The 27,202-nt window shown below is 42.4% G+C and overlaps 1 long non-coding RNA gene across 1 annotated transcript in view; it reads left to right on the forward strand.

Annotated features, from left to right (window-relative positions):
- The window catches only part of LOC150062006 (uncharacterized), a 147,016-nt gene that overhangs the window by 82,482 nt on the left and 37,332 nt on the right, over positions 1-27,202 (forward strand). Inside the window, exon 2 of the long non-coding RNA XR_016535862.1 lies at positions 141-252. This is a non-coding gene — a long non-coding RNA (uncharacterized LOC150062006). The remainder of the gene's footprint in view (positions 1-140; positions 253-27,202) is intronic.

The raw sequence follows: 27,202 nt of genomic DNA on the forward strand, positions 1-27,202 counted from the left end.
ACACGGACGGCCCGCGTGCGTGCGTGTGTGCGCGCGTGTGTGTACAAACACGCGCGCGGGCCTGGATGGACAGACGTGTGCACGCGCCGGGTTTGAAGGACAATCCTCTCAAGAAGGTCTTCACCCCTTACTTGAAACAGGTGTTCAGGAAAAAACATGCACCCCATCCCGACGGGCCGGAATAATTCCTGAACCAGGGGGGCTGGCGCGGCGGCGGAGACGCTGGAGCGGCGCGTGCCACCCCGGGCCAAGGTAGGGCAACTCTGGGTTTATTCCGGGGCGGATGGATTCCTCGCCGCTTTATTTCCACGGGGGAGTGTGTGTGTGTGTGTGTGTGTGTGTGTGTGTGTGTGTGTGTGTGTGTGTGTGTGTGTGTGTGTTTCTCCTGCCGCTGCCGTCACCGGGAAGTGCAGTTAGGGAGCTGCGATTCCATTTTGTGGCTGCCTTTCTCCGGCCAGGTGTCTGGTGTTGGGGTGGTGGTGGTGGGGGGGGCGCTGGGGGGCGCTCGGCAGCTCCTCGGCCCGGGCCGGGGCGGGCGGAGTGGGGGGAGCCTCGAGTGACCCCCCCACGCGTCAATCACCCGCGGCTGCGGCGGCGGCGGGGTTGTAAGCCCTGTGCGCCCCGGGCCCCTGGGCTCCAGGTACAGGGGAAGGCAGACCTCTCCCGGGCCTGCCAGCCTGGGCCTCCTGCACAGCCGTCACCACTCGCCTGACCCCGGGGTGGCCAGGCTAGTGGTGTCTGGGGTCTGAGATTCCTAGGAGGCTGGGTGCCAAGATGAAAGAGAGAATCCCACTCCCTCCCCCACCTCATCCTGCCTGCCTCCCAGCAAGTGTTCCTCAAGCTGAATCACACCTCATCCTCTCCCCAAATCATACCACTCCAAACCGGATGCAAACTCCTATGTGTGTGGGGAGGGGGCAGGGAGAGCAAAGCGGTGATACCTTTGCCCCATTGTACCTCCCTCCAAGTGGCACCCCACATTCCCCCATTCTTTAAGATGGAAATGCATTTGGTGCTGTCTCACCCTGGTAAGGTGGGCCCAGGATGGTCAGGACAGCACAATTCGCATAACTGGCACAGAAGTGGTGGCAGTTTAGAACTGGGATGCGGGTTGGTTTCCTTTAAGTGGCTGGCTTGGTTTATGGGACAGCCAGGCAGGACTCCTTCTGTGGTTCAGCTTGCTCTTGAGCTTTGGGAACATTGGTTGTATGGGAAGAGGATCTGGGAGAAGAGCACTTGAGCCCTGTTTTTGCTGAGAGTTTCTAGTAGTTTCTAGTAGCTCTTGGCACTAGCAGGCAGCAGGTGCCCCACCCCACTAGTTCTTAATGAGGGGTGCTTTGGTTCTTGCTATGCCTGCCTTAATTTCTGCTGTTGGGATGGGCAGGGGGAAAGGGGAGAATGAGGTGTTTGCTGGACTGATATGGAGCAGAAGTGTTCTCCAGCCCCTGTTTGTGTGGTTATGTAACTCACAACTAATGATCAGCCTAACTCCCCACCAGCTGGCTCCACCTCTCCCCTCCTTGGACTACAGAAGTTTAGGGGTTACTGTTAATTCTTGACATCTATGTCATTATGTGTGTGCTGGGAGGGTTTTGGGGGCAGAATCATTGGAGTCCTTGAATGTGAAAAATGCAGGCCAAGAGCCTGTGTCCTCATTGAAGACACCCATGGTACTGGCTTTGGGTTTGTGTTGATATTAGACTTGCCCATGTGCTTTCTAGCCAGTCTTTGCTTGTCTGATCTTTCAAGTGGAGATTTCACCTTGTATGTTCCTTGGAGAACACTGGAACTACCCATACAGAGCGCTTAGGTTGCTAACTAAAAGTACAAAAGAAGACTCCAAATTCAGGGAGGCTGACCAGGTCCCTGCCTTCCCTTGTGCTTCGTCCAAGCAGTCAGTGCAGGAAGAGTGGCCTGTTCCACAGAGGGGTGGGGTCGTCTTTGCTCTGGGTTGAGCAATTGAAGGGCAGACCTCTGATGATGATGGGCACCAGACCTTCAAAGAGAAGACCTGGGCATCCTTGTATTAACACGTGTGCCAGGGAGCTGGGTTCCAGTGGCTCATGCCTATAATTCTAACTACTCAGGAGGTTAAAGTTGGAGGATTACTGTTTGAAGTCAGCTTGAACAGAGAAGTCTGTAAGACTTGTTTCTTTTTAAATCTCCAGTTGACCAGCACAACATCAGAAGTAGAGGTATTGCTCAAGTGGTAGAACATCATCCTTGAACAAAAAGAAAAAAAAATTATGGGAGAGTTTATCCCCAGTACTGTGGAAAAATTAAAAAAGTTGTCAGGAGTTTCGTAAGAATAGCCATGCCACAGCAAAATGTACAGGCAGGAGCAGAGGATGTTGTGAGCCACTTGGCGCGCTCTCTCTCTCTCTCTCTCTCTCTCTCTCTCTCTCTCTCTCTCTCTCTCTCTCTCTCTCTCTCTCTCTCTCTCCTCCCCACGCTTGTCAAGGCACCAAAGGATGCAGAGTTGTTATTACAAGGCTCTCCTGTAACAGTCCATAACACCTCCACCAAGAGCTGCTAGGCAGATTTATTAATTTGGTGAAAAATCTGGCTCTTTATATTATGATTATTGCCCTCCCCGTCTCTAACACCCAGTGGGTTTGTTTTAAGGGCTAACTACTAACTTGAGCTCTGTGGCAGTGGATCAAATGTGCTCACCTGACAAGATTGTGGAGCTGTCCCTGCCTGTTGTGTCTTAGTGGAGGCCATCCTCCTTGAAGTAGGGGAGTATGTGCTGCCACTGGGGCCTTGCCAAGTAAGCCACAGAGACATTTAGTGTGTGAAAGGTAGAGGCAAGAAAGAGAGTCATTTAGTCAGAAGTCCTGACAGATTCCAGGACTCAACTTGATGGAAGATAATGTTAAGAAAGCTGTGTGACAACTGAGTATCTTTGAACTTGTCCTCGCACTTCCTGCTCAGCGAGTTCCCTGCTGCCTTTCAGGTTCTTTTCTGGGCTCCATTCTGCCTATCAAGGAGGTCCTTACATGCTGTTCTTCATTTCATTTACCGAGGAGTCAGGGTAAATTTACAGAGCTGCAGCTCTGCTGGGCAGGCAGGGTGGAAACCCTGGCTGTGTGAACAGGCACTTCTGGTATTTGGAGCCTGACTTGGCCAAAATGATTGACCAGTGTTGTTCTTCATCTGGAAAGTCTTTGTCTTAGCAGCTTTCACAAATGCACCAAAAAGTCCTAAGAGGAAAATGAGATAGACTCAAAAAATAATGTGTTCTTTAAAAAAAAAAATTCCCTTGTAGAGTTGTTGTTGTTTATTTTTTTTCTTATACTGGAGCTTAAACTCAAGCATTTGTGTTCTTGCTTGGCTTTTTCACTCAAGGCTGGTACTCTATCTTTTGAGCTACAGCTCCGCTTCTAGCATTTTGCAGGTTAATTTGAGATAAGAGTTTGTGGAATTTGTCTGTATTAGCTGACTTCAACTTGGAATGCTCAGATCTCCACTTCCTAGGATTTACAGGTGCGAGAACCAGCAGTAATTGATATGTCTTCTGTATTGGTGGGTCTTAGACGGTTCCCACTGCAGTCTAGAACTCACATTTCCAGTGTGACCAAGAGGGATGTCAAAAAGCTGTGAGTGTGCATCTTATCATGCATTTTATTCTTGGTAGATTTCATACCCTCATTCAGGACTCTTCATTGATTTAAAATTCTAAGAAGCTTCGTTGTTACTTTGCCAAATGCACTTAGCAAATATGAACAGATTCATAAAGAATTGCACAAGAGTTATTCAAGTTGTCTTGTCAAGCAACAGTATGAAGTAATAATAATGCAGGAAACAGAAAAACTAAAAAATAGTCATCTAACATTGAAAAGGTACAAGAATTCCAATAGAAGAATTTACTTTAAGCAATTCTGTGAAATTTTAGATTTTTTTTGTGTGTGTTCATTGGGAACCTTATTTTGTAGCATAGTAGTTGAGGCTCAGAATAACCCATATACATCAAGAAAAGTTTAATTGGCATATTGTATATCCAATTTAAGAAAGTATGTGAATTGGAAGCATATCCTCAATGTGGATTCTTGAGCTCTTGAAATAATGTTTATATAGATGCATATATATACATATATATATCTGAAACAAGATTGCATACTTGAATGTTAGAATGGCTATATTATAGTCTGAGATCAGCACTCCAACCAATTTTTTTTTAAAGCATGATGTTTACAGCTATTCAGGATCAGAGAACTCCCTGAGCATTTTGGACAGCCAGGGGCTTGCTGATCAAATTATGTTATAGCTATAAAGCCCTGCTGTTGAAATTAATTGGGAACTTTATGATCTTTTGTGGAAATCGAGCAGGGATCTCTTATGCTATTGTTAGTACTGGTTGTGGTTTAACCTTTGACACTACAGAAAATAATAAGAAAGGAACATTTGAATCTGTCTGGCTTGTGGCTAGAAGATGCACTTAGACCCCTTCCAGCCTGGAGTTGGAAAAGACCAGATGATAGGAATAGAACAGGAGCAGTGGGTTCCTTCTGACATCTGTTTATTTGTGTCTGTGGAGGGAATGCAAACTGACCCCTCCCCAAAATGAGTTCAAGATGTGATGACCACACCCATGCTTAGTGGTGGTAGTTACTCAGTTCAGACATTGTGTTTTAAACTATAAGGATTTCTGACTGGCCCAAGTAGTCCTAAGCTAGGCCCAAGCCTCTCCTGATCTCAGTTCTTTGAAAAGGAAAAGAACATGAATGTTGACACATTTAAAGGAATATTTTTAAAACTTCAATACATATGAACAAAATGTGATAGACCTAATTAAAATGGAAGGGAAGGGAATTGTTCTATGACTAGACATACATTAATTCATTGTTTTGGTAACTTGCTTGAAGAGATTCATAAACTTGCTAAAAGAAACCGTCAGTGTCAGGACTCTGAAATCTAATCGGAAGTGCTCAGAATGGGCTAAAATTTCTACGCGTACAAAAGGGCACTATTGTAGTGAAATGGAGAAAGGAAGATACCTTAAAAACCTCAGGGGGCCTGAAAGTCAGAGGAGGGCGCTGCTCTGGGAGGCAGGATAGTATAGGGGGCTTTTCTAATGATCTCAGCTCCTTGGCACAGGCTGAGGCTCCCCTCTCTCATTAGTATTAGGGAAAGTCAGGTGAGAGGCTGGAAGTTTTAGGGAAACAGAAGGAGCTCTCCATCCAGATGTATCTGGGAGTGGCCCACCCTCAGATTTCAGGTGTGAAGGCAAAGACAAGGACAAGGAAGAAGTTAGCTTCAAGAACCTTTGGGTCTCTCTCAGTATCCGTACACCTTGGCATCCAGTCTCAACTGTTCCAAAGAAGCTAATCATGGGATCCAAAGAAAAGTTGATGAAACAACTGCTGGATAGGCTCTGTGAATCTGTCACCAGTTTTAGGTTATTCAGTCATTTTGGATTTTCCCAGGCTCTACATATAGATGATAAAACTGTGGTACCAGTCAAGGAGCCCTGAGAAAATGAGCAGATTCAGTAGAAGGAGAATTTTGAAAACTTCCTTCATCAAGATTGAATACAGCATACCCTCTGCCTTCTCAATGGAGATAGCTCAGGCCCTTGGCCAAGCCCCAAATTTGCAAATGTAGAAATGTTTGCATAGACTCTTGACTTCCTTCTGAGTGTGGCTTTAGTCCAGAGGAGAGAGGTTTCCAGAACTATTCACAAGCCACTAACTATTTGCCTTTGCAACGTGTACTCAAGGATACAACTGTTTTTTTTTTTTAATTATTGTTGTTGTTTGTTTTTAATGTCTAGCAAAGCAACTTGGGATAGGAAGGTTAGATGTTAGAGAAGCCTCCCTCTTTTGATTTCCTTTTAAGTTGTAGCTCTGTAATATACAGTCCACATCTGAACTCCAGGAAGAGATAAACTGCCCTTGGCATGGCTAATGAGGGATTGTTTACACAGAACTGAAAAAGTGAAAGTTAAGTTTCTAAATACCCAGCATTTGCTGGGGTTGCTATTTTTTTTTTTTTTTATTGCCTGAAGCAGCTACCTTAACTCTTCTCACTCTCTGGCCCTCCAGACTGAAACTTCCCTGACTGTCAGCAGATCTTGATGAGAGGAGATGGAGCATTGATCACAGAGCTGAAGCAAATGGTATAGGACTTAGAGTAACATCGCTGAAAACTATGAGAGGGAAACACAACATAGTTACTTGTTTTTTTGCCCTCATTTTAAAGATTTCAAAATTTGAGATGATTTTAGAACAAAGAAGAAGGAAAAAGAGAAGAAGGTTGAACAATGTGGAGGAGAAGAGAGAAAAAAAAAGAAAAGAGAAAAGAGAAAAGAAAAGGAAAAGAAGGAAGCCCGGTGCTGGTGAGGCCTGCAATCCTAGCTACTCAGAAGGCTGAGATATGAGGATGGAAGTACAAACCCCACCTGGGGAAAGCACATAAGACTCTTCTTCCCAATTAACCAGCAAAATGTTGACAATGGATCTCTGGCTCCAGGAATAGAATGCAGGTCAGTCCTGAGTGAAAAAGCTAAGGGACAGAGCTTAACTCCTTAGTTCAAACCCCAGTACTGGCACAATAAAGGAGAAGAGAAGGAGAAGGAAGAAGGGGGCAGGGTGGAGGGAAAAAAGAACAATAATGAAATGTGTGAGTGTTCTAACTGAAAAGGCCAGAGGAGAAGATTCTCTGGTGTTTGGAGCTTGGCTTCCAGGAGAGTTTCATGAAGGCAGTGTTTCTGTAGTAGTTTAAGGAGAAGCTCTTACAATTTTTAGTGGGTTTGGAGTGCCACGAAGTACAATTGAAATCATCATCTAGGCCCAACAACTAGAAAAGAGGTAGGAACCACTGCACTTTGATATGAGAATTTCATATTAAAATTGTCTTCATGAAAACTTTTTCTAAAATAATTTTAATGAAATAGTCACTAGATGCAATAAATTGTTAAGTGTAGATGCATAGACACTTAAAAATATATAGGGAAGGGGGGAAGACAAGATGAGGGGTGGGGGTGGGGGTAAGGGAAATGGAGACCAAGACATGTGAAAGGGTATCAATGTATGTGAATTAATGCACCTTCTATCTGGCAAATATCATGTAACCCTTCCATTAATTACAATAAAAATATATGAAAAAATATATGAAAGTACAAAGAATATTAATGCTGCCTATTTCCATGTACCTACCAATTTGAGAGAAAGAACACAAGTCCTGAGTACCTTCCAGCCATTTTCCACATCTTTCTGTGCTTTTCCACCACCACCATGCTTTCCCTCATTACCAACTTATTTGAATCTGTAATCAGTATTGGATGAATTGTTTAGGTCTGTGGCTTCAAATAAATATGTTTGTTTTTGAGCTCATGTGGAGCACATGTACCATAAGGTATACTGGTTGAGAGATAACAAAGATATCTCTGTATCAGTAGGTGAATTGTTCCATACCTGATCCTTCTGGAGTACTCCTGGTTCTTCCCCAGTCCTCCCTCCTTCTCAAGAAGATTACACCTGCTCTGGCATGAACATGAACTCAGGGCTGCCAACTGGACTGAGGGTACTTCACCCCTAAATTCAGGCACATTGTTGAGTGTAGTTCTTTGGCGACTTATAATTTATGTATCTATTCTCTTATTCATGAATGCTATATTTCCAGGGTTTTTTTCCTTTTATAGGCAGTGCTACTTATCAACATTTTTGTTAGGCCCCTCGTTGAACATGTTTATAAGTTTGATTAGGGGATATATATAGTAGTAGGAATATACGTCACAGACTGTCAACATTTTTAGCTCTATGAATAGAATAGTTCAAAATTAATTTCCCCTAGGTTATGTGAATTTCATATCATTAAAATATGAATTACTGGCCGGAAGTTTGGCCTAGTGGTAGAGTGCTTGTCTAGCTTGCACGAAGACCTGGGTTCTATTCCTCAGTACCACATACATAGAAAAAAGCTGGAAGTGGTACTGAGGCTCAAGTGGTAAAGCGCTAGGCTTGAGAAAGTCCAAGGACAGTGCCCAGGCCCTGAGCCCAAGCCCAGGACTGGCAAAAAAAAAAAAAAAGAATTAGTAAGACGTTAAAAAAATAAATTTATATATCCAGCTGCAGAGTGAAGTGTAATTGTATCCCTTGCTCTGTCTTCTTGCCACCACTTTATATTTTGTAAGACATTGCCAGAAATTTCTGTCGGTTCTGTGGGAGTATCACAGTATTTTATCTGGTTTTAAGTTATAACTGTGTTTAAGATCTTTTAAGACCCTCCTGTTTTTGTATGCCATGACTCTGAATTCTTTGTTTATTTAAAACTTAGGTAGTTTGTATTTCCCTGTTTAGTTTTAGGTGTTCTTTATATATGCTGCAGAATATTCTTATTTAGCATTGGAAATATCTTTTTTTAATTTGTGATTATCTTTTCTCACAATCTCTTTAGTGTCTTGGAGTAGAAGAAAACTTTTATATAGCATAGTGAAAATTTATCAAGATTTAACACTCAGCATTTCATGTGTTTTTCAAGACAACCAAAAGGACAATAAATAAATAAAATCACAATAAACAAATAAAAATAAAATAAATGAAAATAAACATTTTAGTACTTGCCTTCATGTCCAATATTTGCCCTGAGAATATGTTCTCTAAATATTTGATATTCTTCAAGATAAAGAATCTATCCTTCCTCCATAGTTTGTGGAGGGTTCTTCTTTTTTTTATTTATCATAATGGAACTTTTTTTCTCTTCTTATTGAAAGGATTATATAAATTTTCTGCTTTTAATTTGTTCATAATCAACAAAGTGACTTTTACAATATTAATCTTGCTTTCCTAGAGTAATCTTGGCTTTATCACAATAGAGTTATTTATTCATTTATTTTTGCCAGTCCTGGGCTTGAGCTCAGGGCCTGAGCACTATCTTTGGACTTTCTCAAGGCTAGAGATCTACCACTTGAGCCTTAGTACCACTTCTGGCTTTTTTTCTGTGTATGTGGTACCAAGGAATTGAACCCAGGTCTTTGTGCATGCTGGGCAAGCACTCTACCACTAGGCCAAACTCCGGGCCCCCTTTCTTGCTTCTTTAAGCATTATTGAAAATTCCCAGATTCTAGTTATGCAAGTTTATTTTCTTGACGTTAGCTAAACAGACTCCATTAAACTAACCATTCTTATTTGCCTATCATCATTTTCTTTTTTTAATGATTTTTTAAAATCAAAGAATGTATTAACATTGATTTTTATATCTTATTTCAAATGATATATTAAACAAATATTCAAGAAGGGAATCTCTATATACAATCACTGGCACTTAGATTTTAGAACATAATTAAAATTAGGCTGAGGGTTTGTATGTCATAGATACATATTAATCTATGTAATAAAACATTATGCCTATAGAGTCATAAATTTTTATGTCTATGTAGTTGTGTTTATTTTTCCAATACCATGCCCATAGCATTGGGTACGTAAATATTGAGTCCTGGTTCTTGTACTGTTTGGATTTAATAGCCACATATTAAGGATACCATGTGCCTTTTGTTCCTTTGGTCTTGACTTGTCTCACTCAACATGATTCGCTGTAGATTCATCCACTTACCTGTGAATGCCATTATTTTATCTTGTCTGTTGGCTATGTATAATTCCATTGTATATATATATACCACATTTTTTGTATTCATTCATCTGCAGCAGGGCATCTGGATTGTTTCTATTGTAAATAGTGCTGAGATGAACATAGCTGAGCAGGTGTCCTTATCATATCCTGGGTTATGATGTTCAGGATAGATGCCCAGGAGTGGTATGGTGGGATCGTAGGGAAGGTCTATTTTCAGTTCTTTGAGAAACCTCCACACTGCTTTCCAGAGTGGCTAAACTTGCTTATTACAATCCCACCAGCAGTGCAATAGGGTTCCTTTTTCTCCACAATCCCGCCAGTATCTGTCATTGAGTTCAAAATCTTGGAATGGGTTCATTTTAAAAAATACATTGCTAGAATTTTTTGCTATTATTTCATTTAGTTGTTTTGGACCAACATTTATGAATGGGTATTCTTGACTCCATTTTCACCCATTAGATTTTTTTTTCTAGGAATTTGACCATTACATTAGATTTTTCAAAATTTTATCATGTTACATGTTTTTGTTGCATACTCTTCAAAATTTTGTTTATGGTATTAATCTTTTAAAGAACCAAGTGGAGCACCAATGGCTCACATCTGTAATCTTAGCTGCTCAGGAGGCTGAGATCTGAGGATCATGGTTCAAAGCCAACTCAAGCAGAAAAGTCCCTATGAAACTCATCCCCAATTAATCACTTAAAAACTGGAAATGCCCCTGTGGCTGAAGTGGTAGAGCACTAGCCTTGAGCATAAAGAGGCTTAGGGACAGTGAGCAGACCCTAAATTCAAGCCCCACCACTGAACAACAACAACAACAACAACAAAAGTTATTGGCTTTGTGATCTTCCTTCAGCTTTGTGATCCCTTTGTTTTGTGACTTTAAATTTTCTATAACTTTTATTTTTTGCCTTGTAATTTACTTAGGTTTCAGCTATACTGTTTTCTTAAATTCTATGTTTAGCTGTTTTGCTTTTAGGTATTTTTCTCTTTATAAGCATGATGAGCTACACTTTCACTGAAATCACACATTTTGATACATAACATTTTATTATCATTTGGTTTTAAATGTTTTATAATTTCTACTATGAATCAGTCAAATTTTAAGTTATTTATAGTTATATTACTTCATTTTCAGAAGTCTAGGCATTTGCTTTCTTGTTATCTTTCTGCTATTGATTTATAACATATCCATATCACAGTTGGAAAAATGTGTTCATAAGACTAAGCCTTGAAAATGTGGTGGAGATTACTATGAGGTTTATGATATGGACAGTTTTCACTGTTTGTGGATGCTACTACCATTGAAGGCAGTATTCTTTGAACCTCCATTAGATCATACTTGTTAATTGTGTTGTTCAAATCTTTGATTACTTCACTGATTTTTGTCGCCATGATCAGTTACTGAGAGACATATTCCACCATCTCTCCCAGTGTGATTATGGATTCTTCCTTTATTTCTTAACATCAATTAGTTGCACAAGCAGATTTCATTTTAAGAAGTCCATTTATGTATACAATGCATCTTGATTAGTTACCCACCCATTGTCGTTTACCTAATTCTAACGCCTTTTGCCCAAACCCATCTCAGTAAGTTTCCTTGTCTCATTTGTTCACAGGTACACAAAAATATTTTGATTATATTTACTTTCTTTCACATCTTTTTTTGTCTCCTTCTCACTAGTTACCTATACCCCAAATAAGACATCTTTTAACTTTTTAATATCTATTTTGTTAAAATATGTACTAATTGTTCAAAAGAGTTTCATCATGATGTCTCTCACACATTCATAACTGTCCCTTAGTCAGGCTAATTGTGTGTGTGTGTGTGTGTGTGTGTGTGTGTGTGTATGTGTGATGTGTGTGTGTATTTATAGAGAGCTTAAAAATCTCAACTCTGAAAGAATCAATAACCCAGTTGATGACTGGGAAAATAAACTAGATTTTAATTCTTTCTTATGCTCTCTCAGTTTTTGCTTTATATATATTGAGTCTTTGTTATTATGACCCTATATGTTTAGAATTATTTTAAGTTTTTGGTGAATTCATTCTATTTATATGAAATGAAACGTGTCTAAATTTAGTAATTTTTTTTTTTTGTGGGTCATGGGGTTTGAACTCCACCTGGGCAGGCGCTGTTCCTGAGCTCTTCAGCTCAATGTTACCACCCTACCCTTGAGCCAAACCCCACTTCTCATTTTCTAGAAGTTAATTGGAGATAAGAGTTCTCAGGTGCTTTTGTGCCTGGGCTGGCTTTGAACCTTGATCCTCAGATCTCAGTCTCCTGAGTAGCTAGGATTACAGGCATGAGCTACCTTGCCTGCTTAGTAATTCTTTTAGCCTTAAATCCTGTGATGGAGCTATGTTAACATAGCTTTGTTTTCTTCAGTATTTTCTGATAGAGCCCAAAATATATTGTTAATACTTTTCTTTGATGAAAGTCTGCTGGTGACAGCCTCTAGGTTTTTGTCTTGAAAATATAATACTTTTCTATTTTTGTTGTCAAGAGATACTTTTTCTTGGATAAAATGTTAGGCTGACAGTTCCCTATTCTTCATCACAGGGGAGGTGTGGCATTTTATTCAAATGTCATCTGTTTTCCATTGTTGCCAATCATAGCTTTCTTATGAGAATAATATTTTTTTCTCTCTAGCTATTTTTATGTGTTTGGTACTTGTCTTTAGTACTTCATAGTTTCACAAAGTGTTTCCTTGAATGTTTTTATTTCTCACACTTGATAATCATTATAGTTCCTGCATCCAAGTGATAGCATCTTTTATCAACTATGGAAAATTCTCATCTTGTCTCCTCTTCCTAGGATGCCACAAAAGACTTGTGGCTCTTGAGCAAGTGTCCTCAATCTGGCTCTAGGACTTAGCTTCTTATCTGGGTTCTATATTTCATTTGATTTTTGTTTCTAACAAAATTGTCAGTTTACTACTCATTAAACATTTTTTCTCACTTATATTTTTTCCTTAGTTATTCTTAGTAGTGTTAGTAACATATACTCAGTCTTTCATGGTCCTGGAAATAATAGCTCACAAAATTTTCTTTAATACCATAACAAATATCAATGTTCATTAACCTTAAAAGAACCCTACTGCTAGGTGCCTGTGGCTCACACTTGTAATCCTAGCTACTCAGAAGGCTGATATGTGAGGGTCGCAGTTCAAAGCCAACCCAGCAAGAAAGACTGTGAGACTCTTATCTCCAATCAACTACCAGAAAACTGGAAGTGGCACTGTGGCTCAAAGTGATACAGCATTAGCCTTAAACTGAAGAGCTCAGTGACAATGCCCAGACCTAGAGTTCAACAAAAAACAAAACAAAACACTCCTACTGGGCCTATTGACAGGATGTTGATCATATCAATATATGGACTGTTCATTCTGTGATTCACTGCAACAGAGATGATGTCAGGTCCCTAGTAATGGACCATAGCATTACTAATGACGCATTCTTCCCAGGCCAAGATGGATGAGTAGATAGTTCTTGTGGGTTTTAAACCTGCCAATAAGAGTCCTACAAAGATAGAAGTAAGTAATACTGAGTGATTAACAGATAGTTTAACCCGCAATTCAAAAGCACATTAGCTTATGGAAACTTAATTCTTTCTCGTTAAATTAGGACAGCGAATGGATTTTTGGCTGATTGTTTTAGTTCTCCACATTGGCTGTCCTTCCAGAGGGTATGTCTCCTAGAAGAAGCTTTTTTATTTTTTCAAATATAGAGCTCTACCACTCACTAGAAGGTTCAGGATACCCTATCTTCTCTCACAGATGCCTGGTTTTCTTTCCTATCTCAGGCTAGAGTTCTGCCTTTCATACTAATGGTTTGTCTTCATCTTTCATTATAGAATTATAGGGACCAACTCTCCTTAGGCTGTAAAATGGGAGCATCCAGTTCTCCCATGCTAGCTCTCACCTTCTTGCACACATGGCTATGAGGGTACTGGCATCCTCAGTCTTCGCATGTCTGACCCGTGCTTGACTGAACTTAATATCCATACCTTCTTGCTGAGGGGCTTTGAGATGCTCTTTGTCTGAGACCCGGATGGATGACTCTGCTCTGGCTGGCTTTTGGGCTTCTAGGCATTGCTGCTCACTTTCTGGTATACTCCTGAACAATGGGTATTGGTTTGTCATTGTCCCTTTCTTCTCCTGAGAGCCCACTAGAGGTAGGCACAGCAGATGGACATTCCAACTGTCAGGGACCTCCTTCAGCCCAAGGAAGGGAACCATGCCAGCCCCACTCCTGTCCCCATCCCTAGTCCTTCCTGCCCTCTGACTGTCCCTGCTCATTCTCATCCAGCAAGCATGAGGATGCATCTGATGTGGGTGTTGTTTTAGGCAGCCATTCAGGGACTGCATGGAGGAAGAAGAGCTGTGTCCTAAGCTTCTCTTCTCTGCACCTCCTGCTCTCCCATACTGTGACTCCACACTCCTTCTCCATCCTTGGATGGAGAGAGAAAGCGAGAGAGAGAGAGAGAGAGAGAGAGAGAGAGAGAGAGAGAGAGAGAGAGAGAGAGAGAGAGAGAGAGAGAGAGAGAGAGAGAGAGAGAAGGGGAGGGGAGGGGAGAGGGAGAGGGAGAGGGAGAGGGAGAGAGAGAGAACACACGCAGTGGAGGGGTCCCATGGAAAGTATTTTTTTCTTAGTTGGCTACCAATAATCTCCCTCCCCAAGCCCAGTAATCCTTAGAAAGATGCTTCTTCCGCCTCTCTCTCACATTTGTTTCATATATGCAGTTTGTGCGGGGGAGGCAGAAGGGCCAAGGAGAGTCTTGTGGGCTTGCCAGCGTTCTCTGTGGGTCACTGGCCACTTTCGCACAGCATCTGCCCCACTGAAGTAGCTGAAAACCAGTCTTCCCAGGTGTCTGACCATTTCTACTAATTTGTAATGGCACTGATGTAATGACTTGAAACTCCAGGGCATTAACCAGGCTTGGCTGGGAAAAGGAAATGGTAGGCTTTGGGGAGAGAGAAGAAGGAACAGAAAAAAGATGATGGGAAGAAGGATCAAGAAAAGAAAAACGTATAGAAGAACAGAAAAGAAATGGAAAAGAGAGAGAGAAAGAGGAGAGAAAGATAGAGAGGAGAAGGGAAAATATGTACAGCTGTCCATCTTACCTTTAGAACCCAGCGTGTCTCACTTAGAACAACACATGTTTGATTTAAAGATAATAACAATTTTTTTTTTTTGCCAATTCTGAGCTTGAGCTCAGGGGCTGAGCACTGTCCTTGGACTTTCTCAAAGCTAGAGCTCTACCACTTGAGCCTGAGCATCACTTCCGGCTTCTTTTTTCTATGTATGTGGTACCGAGGAATCGAACCCGGGTTTCGTGCATGCTAGGCAAGCACTCTACCACTAGGCCAAACTCCCGGCCCCAAAGTCCCCCCCCCCTTTTTTTTTTTTAAAAAGACTTTTTGTTTTCTTATCTTCTTTTTTTGGTACTGGAGATTGAACCCAGGACGTTGTACTTGCTAGACAAACACTGAGCTACATCCCATCCCTGGATAATAACAATTTTAAGTGTGCAAGTTTAAATGAATTTTGACAAATGTCTACATCTGTATAGTTATCAACGCAATCAAATTATAGGACATGTCCACCATCTCTTAGAATTCCCCTCATAGCCCATAGCCCTCCATTCTCCCACTTACAGTCCTTGGCAACCTTTGGTCTGTTTTCTGTGTGTGTGTGTGTGTGTGTGTGTGTGTGTGTGTGTGTGTGTGTGTGTGTGTGTACATGTGTGTATGTGTGCACATGCGTGCATGCACATGAAATGTTTCAAATAGTTATGCTTTTTATAGGCATGTTATGTGTACAAAGGGAAGTTTCCTTTCGATATTTCCACACATTTATACAATGTGACCTGATCAACTTTGCCCTCTCCCTCATCCCCCTACTTACTTCCGGCCCCCTTACAAAACAATTTCCCAAGATTTCATTGTCCTAGTCTCCTATATACAAATAAATGACCACACTACCATACTTCCACCACTCACCCTCCTTTACCCTCTCTGCTTGCTCTCCCCCTCCCTCTGACACTCTTCCAACAGTACCTGTTTTACTTCTCTGCCAATCATTTCTCTTAGTGTGTAGTAATTGTATCCTGGTATTTCAGATAAGCATATATTCTGCTTTAGTCAAAATAACCCTGTGTTTTCTGAAATTAGAATTTTGTTTTTTGTAGAGTTTCATCTAGGGGTAGTCATAAAATATGGCCTCTTTTTTTTCTTTGATTTCTTTGTTTGGCATATTTCTCTGCTTTGAGATTCATGCACGTTATGTGTACCAGCAGTTAATTCTTTGTATAACTGAATTAATTCTGTTGTAGGCATACACCGGCTGAGCATCCCTAATTTAAAAAAAAATCCTCCAAAGCCCAAAACTTTTTGAGAACCGACATAATGTCAGAAGTAGACCTTTCTGCACCTGACCTCAAGGAGTAGATTACAGTCAACACTCACCTGCACTGGGCATAATGGTGCGTGTACTTGGGAAACAGAGGGAAGACGGAGGTTCATGAGTTCATCTGGGAACTCTACCAGTAACTTCAAAAAATACACTAGAAGTATTGAAGAAGTTTACCTTCAGGCTATGTGGATAAAGTTTATATTAAGCATAAATAAATACGTTGAGACTTGGGTCTCATCCCATGACATGTCTCTATCTCTATCTCTGTCTCTGTCTGTGTGTGTGTGTGTGTGTGTGTGTGCGCGTGTGTGCGTGTGTATGTAAATATTCCAAAGTCTGGGGGAAAATATCTGAAAATCTAAAACAATTGGCTTCAAGCATTTTGGATGAAAGATAAGCCAACCTTACTGCTTTAAAAAAAAAATTCATTCATTGGCCAGGAGTTTGGCCTAGTGGTAGAGTGCTTGCCTAGCATGCACAAAGACCCAGGTTCTATTCCCCGGTAACACATATATAGAAAAAGCTGGAAGTGGTGCTGTGGCTCAAGTGGTAGAGTTCTAGCCTTGAGAAAGCCCAAGGACAGTGCTCATGGCCTGAGTTTAAGCCCCAGGACTAGCAAAAATTATTCACTCACCTATTGATAGAAATTTGGCTTGTTTTCAAATTTTCCTATTGCAAGTAAAGCTGCTAATGAAGATTTCCCCTACAGGTCTTTGTGGGTCTCTGTTTTAGGGAAAAATGCAACAAAGTCTCTTTTGGAATATCCATTTGTCTTTGGGTTCAAGGGCTTGATGGCAGGTTCTATTTCCCTTCTGAGGAGGGAATGTCAGAGAATGATAGGATTTTGGACATCTCTGCCTGTGCTTGTCTCTGGGAGTTATTTAGGCACTATTTTGTCTGATGACCTGTCTGACATTCTCACTAGATAAGGGACAATTTGGCATAATAATGAAGGATACAAAAAGTAAGAATTTCTGGGTTACACTCTGACTTTAGTATATACTGTGTGACCTTGGATGAGTTATTTAACCTCTTTGTGCCTCAGTTTAGTTTCCTCACCAGAGGAATACAGATAACAACACCTATCTCATGGAGTTGCAAACTAGAGAGATAGAAATTGATATACTTGTCCATCCTAAATATTGTGTTTTGAGGGACTTTACAAAGATGGTAACAGGGACTGAAATATGTATGTTTCTAGCCCTGAGTTGGTTAGAGACATGGCATAGGGATCATGAGCTCAGGAATATTTGTCCTACAATTTGACCTTGATGAAGCCAGGGTAGCCTACACAGTAGCCTCAGTTGTGGGTGTTCATCCCAGACATGTCAGTTCGGCAAGCCAAGAACTGAAACTCCCTTTGGCTAGTAGTTGTAGTAGGGGAGCGGTAGGTGGGGGTGGCACATGGAGTACATAATTGAAGATAAGGATTTAGCCTTGCTCACATCCTTGAAGCTGGAGTTAGAGAGTCATTCTGGGCCTGGCTTTTTTCCCTCTAAGAATAAGATGATTCAGGACCATGATGATTAAAGCAAGACAACAATGCAAAACCCTACAGAAATTAAAATGTGAAATTGATCTTTGACATTTGCCAATATGCAGTATCTCAGTAGAGGAATCCCAGGGCCTGTGGATCTGGTGGGTGGTAGAGCATGAGGATCACCTTTGACAGAACACCTGTGGGAAGCCAGGTACCGATGGCATCGTGAAGAATTTATTCAACACTACTCCTGGCAGTAGAAGGTAACAATCTCCTTTCTCAGTGGGTCTTGTCATTGGCTTTTGATCTTGCTGGTCTGGAGGGAGGCCTAGATATTCAGATTTTTGCACGATTTCCCCCTCCTGGCCAAGGTCAGAAAATGCTTCACAGACAAGAACATTGAGGCTTCACAGGTCAAAGTCACAGGCCCAAGGTTGCACAGCTGTGAGTGCTGGTGCAGCTGCATTGCAAGCCTGTGAGGACTGCATGGATCTGGGCACCACATTCTGTGGGCATCAGCAAACTGCGTGTGCTGGCTTCTGGGTGGTGGGCAGGAGATGGCCAATAGGAACACAGAGATGCTAATGGTTTCTCAGTGACTCTGTTGACACAACCCCATTTAAGAGTGTGTGTACGTGCTCCAGGTCTGGAAAGCACCTTGGACAGAAAACCACTGGCCTTGGCTCCTGGCCCACTCAGCAGAAGAACACACCACCTGTTCTAAAGCTACTGATCCAGGCTTTGCTTGGTCAAACATGGGTCCAAGATAACATGGATGGATTTTTCTTGATTCCTTTTTTTAGTGGGGTCCTCTTGCCAGGCATTAATGTCTTAGTTCTCCCTGGAGAAACCAGGGTAGGAAAGGTAATAAAAAGCACAGTAGTATCAAGGATTGAGTACCAACTGTATGCATCACTATTGTGCCAAGACCCTCACACCCAGAGAACCTCAGCTTTACCCCCACAGGAATCCTGTGAAGGAAGTACTGTTATTATCTCTATTTTTCAAATGAAGAAACAGAGGCAGAGAAAGTCAGGTGGCAGAAATGGGAAAGGCAATCCAGATCTGAGGCTCAACTCTTAACCTGTGTGGCCCTGAGCTTTGCCTTGGGACCTTCATCTAGACCCCAGCCCTGTGATAGACATTAAGCAGGGAAGACACTTCTCGTTACACCATTCCTGGTACAGAGCTGGGTTTCAGTAGCTGTAAGCTGATTGATTTGTTTCATTTTGGTTGATCTTCTTGCTGACAATCATAGGTCATAATGCTGCAATATAGGATATGTGTAGTTAGATACCTATCCACTTTTCTATTCCTTGAATTTTTAGGGTTTCTAAATACTTTAAATGTACCCTTAGTATGGACATCTACCTTCAGTTTCAATAGTTGTTCTAAATTCATGGCCATAGTCATTCAGGAAGAGCAATGAACTTTGGGAGTCTCGAAGGATTATTTTCTAGAACAGAAACTACTCCAAGTGCGATTTCTACTCCGGCTCCTTGAAGTAAGTGTTCATTTGGTGTGTGCTTCTAGTACAATCCTTGCAAAATTCTGTCCCAATTCCATAGTGTCCATGGGGGTTGCTGGACCTAGATACCCTTAGATTGCCTTGACCAGTTCTGTCCACCTGTCCCACAGCCTCAGTGGCCTTTGTATCTGACCTTGCCCCTTCACCTTGTCAGAGGATTGCCCTCTGGCCAGCAGAAGGAACCCTATGGAGTGTGTGAGAGTTGGTAGCCAGCTACCCTGCAGGTGGGAGGGGAGGTCCTCCCTTGCCTTGTTGCTAGAAAGACAGACTCTGAGGAGGTACAGGTCACATTCCAGGAGTCTTCTTGGGAATGGACTCGGGCCTCCACTGAGGCCATTGTGGCATGGCAACTCCCTTTTTAGTTTTACTTTCCCACTCCTTTATAGACTTCCATGAGTCACCTGCCCAGGAATTCTTTACTTATGGTCTGTCTTCATGGAACCTGACCTAAGACAAAAGCAGATAGATAGGATGTCATTTACTGGAAAATACCCTTCATACTTTCATTCGAGCATGTGTGCCATTGCCTTGTGTTCTGCCTAAGCTGAGGTTCTACATTGTCAGGAGCACTAACCCAGCTCCACGGCTGACTCACTTCTATTGTAGTTACTGAGTTTAGTCTTCCCACTTTCCAGTTCCCTCTCCCACTATCCAGTCACTTAATCTACTCTCTGATCCTTCATTCACCATTCAGTTGGTGTTGTTGAATATCTTAGCACTGTTTCTGACTCTCTTTCCCCCTCACTTACCTCTACCCTCTGATTTAAGTTCATCTGGTGAAGACCTAACCCTCCAGCCCTTCTACCTCTGGTGAGGATCTTTCCCTGGCTTTCTGCCCACTGCCTACTGGAAACAAGTAAACCACTAAAGAGACATTTGTTAAAGGTAATGGCCAAAGCCAGGTGTGCCTGTGGCTCATACTTATAATCCTAGATTGAAACCTAGAATCCTTTTCATTCTTTTGGTTTCTGAAGTACATTTCTCCCAGTCATGCTTCCTGCTTCTTCACTGGCTCTCGCAGACCTTTTCCACTTGGTCTCTGATGCCTGAGACTGGAGTTCTGTAGAACCTGGTTTTTGGGTTTCTCTTCTTGCTGAGCCCATCTCCCCAGGGAAGATGTCACCTTCCTGGTTTCAGTTCCCATGCGTCTGCTCTAGGCTGACCTCCAGAACACCTGACTGTTAGTGCATCTGCCTTCTCACCATCTCCATTGCAGGACTCTGCTCCCATCTTCTCCATCTATTCCCCCAAACCAGATTCCCCCCGTCCCCCTCCCCCGCCCCATACGCTCCCGCTGAGTCTAGAGCCTCTCCTCTTCTGACACCACCTGTCCCAGCAAGGGATACCAGGGTCCCCTTTGTAGCTTAAGTTGGAAACTGGATTTCATTCTGTGATCCTCATCCCTGTCTCATCACATCACATCCCAGTCCTCCATTTCCTCTTCCTAAGGGCATGTCTGACTTCACCCACTTTTGCATTCCCCCTCCTGTAGGCCCCACAACTTGTTTGCCATAGACTGTTTCTGGTTTGGCATCTACATCCTGCCTGGACTTCTCGGGGCTGTTTCCTGTACCATCCTAATCATTCCATGATTCTTGCTGTACTAAGAATAACCGTGAGCTCTTTGCAAGGCCTTCCTGGCTTTCCATGGCTCCTGCCCACTGGCTAGTTTTAGCTTTAGCCACTGTCCTTTCTCCCTTCTTCCTCCTCACAGCAAGTTCTTTCCAGTGGTTGGAAAGCTTTTAAAGGCCTTCAGGCCAGGCCTATGTGTATAAAGATCAGCTTTCTTTTTCTTTTCTTTCCTTTTCTTTCTCTTTCTTTCTTTCTTTCTTTCTTTCTTTCTTTCTTTCTTTCTTTCTTTCTTTCTTTCTGTCTCTCTCCTCTGTCTCTCTCCTCTGTCTCTCTCCTCTGTCTCTCTGTGTCTCTGTCTCTGCCTCTCTCTCCCTCTCTCTCTCTCTCTCTCTCTCTCTCTCTCTCTCTCTCTCTCTCTCTCTCTCTCTCTCTCTCTCTCTCTCTTTATCTTCTCCAGGCACTCCTTAGTGAAGATTAGTGTCTGATTCTTACTGCTGCCTTGAACCAGAAATGTTACAACATAGTGATGATAGAATACCCTTCCTACAGGAGACAGCTCCTCCCCTCCTCCTCTCTCATGTGTATGTGGGAATGACTCCCAGAAATCCACCAGGTAGCAGGAGCCACCCCTCACTGAGCACCTACGAGCTAGATACTTCATTAGATGGCTTAGGATTTTGATCTCCACCACTCCTCACAGCTGCCCTGCCACACAACACACAGTTTTCTGTCCCTGGTACAAGTGAGCAAACTGAGATCCAATGGGTAAAGCCAGCACAGGCATAGCTTGTTCTGCTGGGGTGTGGTGGGGGGCTGTCCGCAGGTGGCTGACCCTGAAGCAGCTGAACTCGGCTAACTTGACATGGGAACCAGCAGCCTCTCTCATATTGTTATGTAACTTACCACTCCCCCACACCCCACTAGGCCTGCTCTTCCCATAAAGGGCTTTGGAATTCCAGCCAGACCCAGAAGCTCCTAATAAGGTCCTGACTTGCTGAATACCCAGGTTCTCCAGCGCAGTAGATGATCACAGTCTGAAATCATTTTGGTGCCAGGATAAGAATTTAGATTTCGAGAAAAGGCAGGCTAGATTTGAAATCAGAATTGACCACTGATGGGACTTGGGACAGATTAATGTCAAAATCTCGTTTTTTCTGGGCGAGGTGACTCACATCTGTAATCCTAGCTACTCAGGAGGCTAAGATCTGAGGATCAAGGTTCAAAGCCAGCCCAGACACAATAGGACCTGAGACTCTTATCTCCAATTAATCACTAGAAAACCGGAAGTGGGGCTTGGCTCAAGGGTAGGATGGTAGCCTTGGGCTGAAGAGCCTAGGCTGAGTCAAACCCCACAACCCCCCCACCACACACACACACCAAAAAAACTCCCTCAGTTTCTCATCTGTGAACTGGAATAGTAGTACTTCATAGAGCAGGGATGTAAATGTATGTCAGTGATTGTGGGTGTGCACAGATATGTGTATGCACGTATCCGTACACCACCAGCATATGTGCCCCAGCTGACTTGAAGATGGCCCAGGCTGGAGGGTCCTCCCCTGAACCAGGCAGTAATGTGAGGAGGCATTAAGCGGAGGTCTAAGCAAGGTAGTTCTTTTTGATCATGATGCTGTCAGCAGCTCCTCAGTCACATGTGCTGTCCCTTTCCCTTGCCTGCCTCCAAGGATGGCTTTCTGGAAAGGAAGGGTCATCGCCTCTACACTGCTTGCTGGGCAATCTATTGACAGTGGCTTAATGGAAACCAGATTTTCTTTTATATGTTATATGAAAAGATCCTAAATTACACTTTTGCACCCATTCAGTGAGAACTTTGGTTCCAAGGTGTACCAACATGGAAACATAAACAAAGAGCAGGTGAAACCATTATTCCCTGCTTCTATGATGCTGGAAGATTAACCCATTGATTTATTGTAGAATAAAGGGACCATAGAGAGCAAACTGAAGATATTGGCATTGATACGCTTGCAGGCTCAGCCCTTCTCCCAGAACCTTCCTTTCTCTCTTTGCCCTCTGTTTCTACTCTGGGCCTTTCTCTTCCCAGCACTTTTGCCAGGGCAAAAGTTTGAGCTGTTTCAATTGGGCCTCAACTTTTAATCTTCTGTGTTCCTCTCAGCACTGTCCAATTTTAGCTCAATCCAGTTTAGCCAGAATCCTTGATAGGTAGTTAGATCCCTCATCTTTTGTAGTGCATTTGTGCTATGACAAAATACCTTCAACTGAGTTATAAACAATGAGAATTTATTGCTCACAGTTCTGGAGACTGAGAAGAATAGAATCAAGGTGCAAGTGGATTCAGTGTCTGGCAAGGGCCGGTTTCTGTGTGTCTTCACATGTCAGAAGGGTGGGATATTCCCTTCATTGTCTTTTATAAGGCATGAAGGAAGGTAGAAACACTCAAGAAGATAGAACCTAAGTGACTTCAGCATGTCCAAAAGGCTCCATCTGTATCAACCTGGGGGTTAAGATCCAAGTGACCACTGGGAGGGAGGTTTCATGGGATTATAATATCCTTTTCCCCATGGCCTGGCAATGTCTTGTCAGCTTGGTCTGCCTTCAGTAAGAATCCTCTTGGGTGGATACCACAGGTATTCCTTATGATGTTATCTCTTGGTAATTTTCCATCCACCAGCCCTGCTCCTTGATTATTAAGTCCCACTTTTCCTTATTGTGTTAGATTCTCTGAATCTCTCCACTCACTACAAAACCTCATTGTAGTAGTCCCTTTCCCTGAGAGTTTGCTTTGCATTCTTCAGCTGGTACCATTGAGTGATGGCTTTTTTTTAAATTAAAATATTTTATTAACATTGATTTTTTTTACGTTGTATTCCAAATGTCAAGTTTAACCAACAAATATTCAAGAATGGAATCTCTATATGCAATCACTGGCACATAAATTTAGGAACAAAATTAAAATGGAGTGTTTGTGTGTCTTAGATACATATTGATCTACATAATATATTATTATGTCTATAGAGTATATATCCCATCATAGATTTTTATGTCTATGTAGTTCTAGTTATATCTCCAAGATCACATCAGTGACCTTGAGTCCCCAAGTATTGAGTCATCGCTCTTGTACTGTTTGGATCTAATATTTAGATAAGTGATAGTTTTTTTTTAAATCAGATCCTTTATAATTGCTATTATATCAGGATCCTTTGTCATAGTACAGGCCGCCTCTTCCTGAAGACCACAGGATGGGTTCCTTTGAGACAGGAGAGGTGAAGTGAATTAAAACGCATGACTTCATGAGCCAGAGACCTAGGGGACTTGGAGCTGAGAGGGTTTCCCACTCTTGCATGGGATTTCAGCTCAGAAAGCAAAGAGATGATAAATGCAGTGGGCCCCCACATAGACAGCCAGGGAAGGCGGCCCTTGAATAGATCCCAGCTCTGAGTGATTAAGGAGGGATAAGATTATCAGAACTAACTGCCCAAGTCTGGTCATACACTTGCTGATGCCCATGGTCTTTTACCTATCAATTTTAATCTTGGGCCTTAAAAAAAATTTTATTCTGGAGTGAGCGGACATCATTGTGTATGTTACAGAGGGAAAAACTACACCATAGAAAGATTTGATTTTTTTTTTTTTTGTCTGTCAAGGGCTTGAACTCTGGGCCTGGGCACTGCCCCTGAGCTCTTTAGCTCAAGACTACCGCCCTACTCTTAAGCCACAGCCCTACTTCCCATTTTCTAGTGATTAATTAGAGATAAGAGTCTCACAGTCTTTAGTGCCCAGCCTGGCTTTGAACCCTGATTCTCAGATCTCAGCCTCCTGATTAGCTAGGATTACAGGTATGAGCCACCTCACCCGGCTTGATTTTTTTTCCCCCCAGAGCTAGGATGTGCATACAGGAAACTTGGCTCTGGTACAAACCTCTCATCCCACCAACTACATGAAATGTATTAATATGCATCAGGACAAATATCATGCAATATATACTGTATTATACGCAATTGTCACTGAAGGAATGTTGTGATTGGTAAGTACACTGTGTATTGATTTAATAAACAAGAGATGTGTGTTCATCCATGATTGGTCTTCCTTGGGAAATTTTGGCTATTACTCTGGAAAAATTGGCTTCTGGAAAAATCATTCCAGAGTTGGGGTGGGGAGGGCAGTTTTCCAAACAACTGCTACACTGACAAAGGTCCCACCTGGCTTTTTTTTTGTCTCTTTCTCTTCTTGCCCAAACATTATCTAACTTTAGATCGTTGCTTTGCATAGCAAACTTTTGTTTCTCTGGATTCATTTTCCTATGATAAGGCAAATCATTGTTCATCAGACACTGGATGTGTTTGTTGCTGGAGGATGGGCACAGCCCCAACCTGCCCTGTCCCCTGACATCCTACTTTTGATCCTCCCTTCCTAGGACTTCCTTCACCTCTGTCCTACCCTTAGTTAGGATTTTCCTCAGCACTCAGGGCCACTCATAGAATCTGTCAGCAATCAGGAAGTCAATTCTCACACCCAGGCTGGCTGGCCCTGTCAGTGCTGGGCATGGCTCCCAGAACAGACTTCCTTGTTATTGGGAAAGGATGGTAACCCCTAGCCTGGTTGGTAAACCATCAGAGACAACCTTTGTTTCTTTTCTTTTCTTTTCTTTTCTTTTTTGTCAGTTGTGGGACTTGAACTCTGGGCCGGGGTGTTGTCCCTGAGCTCTTCAGCTCAAGGTTGAAGAACTTTGTTATTTTCTCCACTTCTGGGATTGAAAGATTCCTTCCCAGTTACATCTCTAGTCAAATAAAAAACAAAAACAAAAAACATTTTTATTGCCAGTCCTGAGGTTTGAACGCAGGGCCTGAGCACTGTCCTTGGACACTTTTTGCTCAAGGCTAGTGCTCTGCCACTTGAGCCAAGCATCACTTCCAGCCTTTTCTGTGTATATGCTACTGAGGAATTGAACCCAGGACTTTGTTCATGCTAGGTGAGCACTATACCACTAGGCCATGCTCCCAGCCCCTAAAATTTTTTAAATGAAAAAAGTTCTTTCTTTGCTGGGCACAGTAGCTCACACCTGTAATCCTAACTATTCAGGAGGCTGAGATCTGAGGATCACCCTTCAAAGCTAGCCTGGGCACTAAAGACCACGAGACTCTTACCTCCAATTAACCACTAGAAAACTGGAAGTGGTGCTGTGGCTCAAGGGGTAGGGCGGTAGCCTTGAGCTGAAGAGCTCAGGTAAAGCTCCCAGGCTCAGAGTTCATGCCTCATGACTGACAAAAACCAAACCAACCAACCAAATAACAACAACAACAAAAAACCCTTTTTTGGTGCCACTTCTGTGGCTTAAACTTAGGGCTTTGTGCTTTTACTTGGCTTTTTCGCTCAAGGTTGGTGCTCTATCACTTGAACCACATGTCTGATGTTTTGCTGGTTAACTTGCATAGAGAGGCTCATGGACTTTTCTGCCAGGGCTAGCTTCAAACTGTGTCCTCAGATCTCAGCTTTCTGAGTATCTAGAATTATAGGTGAGAAATATAGTATATAGAATTATATCTAGAATTATAGGGAACTCTGTAAAGAATTCCCAGTTCTATAAAAATATTTTTTATTTCATTAGAAATGTACCCTTCAGCAAATGCAGCTGTGGCACTCAGTAGACTCTACATTGATAGTAAAACTATACAACTTGTTGAGGGAATGGGGGATAGGAGGGGAAAACCAAGAGAGAATCAGGTAAAGGGGAACATTGTCTAAAAAGAAATGTAGTCATTACCTGACTCAGGTAACTGCAACCTCTCTGAAGTCACCTTTATAATAATGATTAAAAAAGAAGAAGAAATGTGCCCTTCTTCTTATTAGCCTTGGCTTGGACTGCATTAGTTCCAGGTGGCCTGTAGCTAGGCCATGTTTTGTGACTCATCTAAGCACCTTACCTCTTGTTACTATTACATCATTTGAAAAATCCTCCAAATGACCCTTGAACTTGAATAGCCCAGTATAGAAACCAAAAGCAAAGAAATGGAACAGAAGTTGGGGCCAGAGTTGTGCGAGGAGCACAAAGGAGTTGTACAAGAAAAACAGGTAGGAGGAAGCAGGGATCCAAAGGAGATAAAGAATGGAGTTCCACCTTGATTTGGTGGTGTGCACATGAGCCTGCCCATCGAGGTGCTGCCTGGGCTCCAGTGCTTGCTCTGTCAGAACTTGGGCTTCTTTTCTACAAGAATGCATTGAGACTTTCTGGCCTGTCATGAAAGGATCATATTGCCCAGTGTTCGGCTTGGCTAATGACATCCTTGCTTGTGCTCATAGACTCAGCCATACTAAAGCGTATGAGGTTTTCTTCTTGTCCCTCCCCACTGTGGCAAGGTTAGTGTCTGCAGCTGCGTGGGGCTCCCACAGGGGCTCCCATAACCTCTTCCAAAAGCATGATCCTCAGATTGCCTAACGAGGCCTGGATGTCTGCTAAAAATAGACCATGTCTCACAATTTATTTCCAAATAGACAGACACACTTGGGATATTCCAAAGACAATGCTCAGGAGACCAGGGGACCAGGAGTGTTCTTATAACATGGAGTCATTTCACAGTAACCCAGGTAGTGGTCATTGTTATTGAGATAATCATCACATTATAGTTCCACCTAGTTCACAAAAGCTTGATTTGAATTTCCTT

This window comes from Megascapheus bottae, chromosome 6 (genome assembly GCF_031878675.1).
Source record: "Megascapheus bottae isolate mThoBot1 chromosome 6, mThoBot2.hap1, whole genome shotgun sequence".
In the NCBI taxonomy this organism is placed as follows: Eukaryota; Metazoa; Chordata; class Mammalia; order Rodentia; family Geomyidae; genus Megascapheus; species Megascapheus bottae.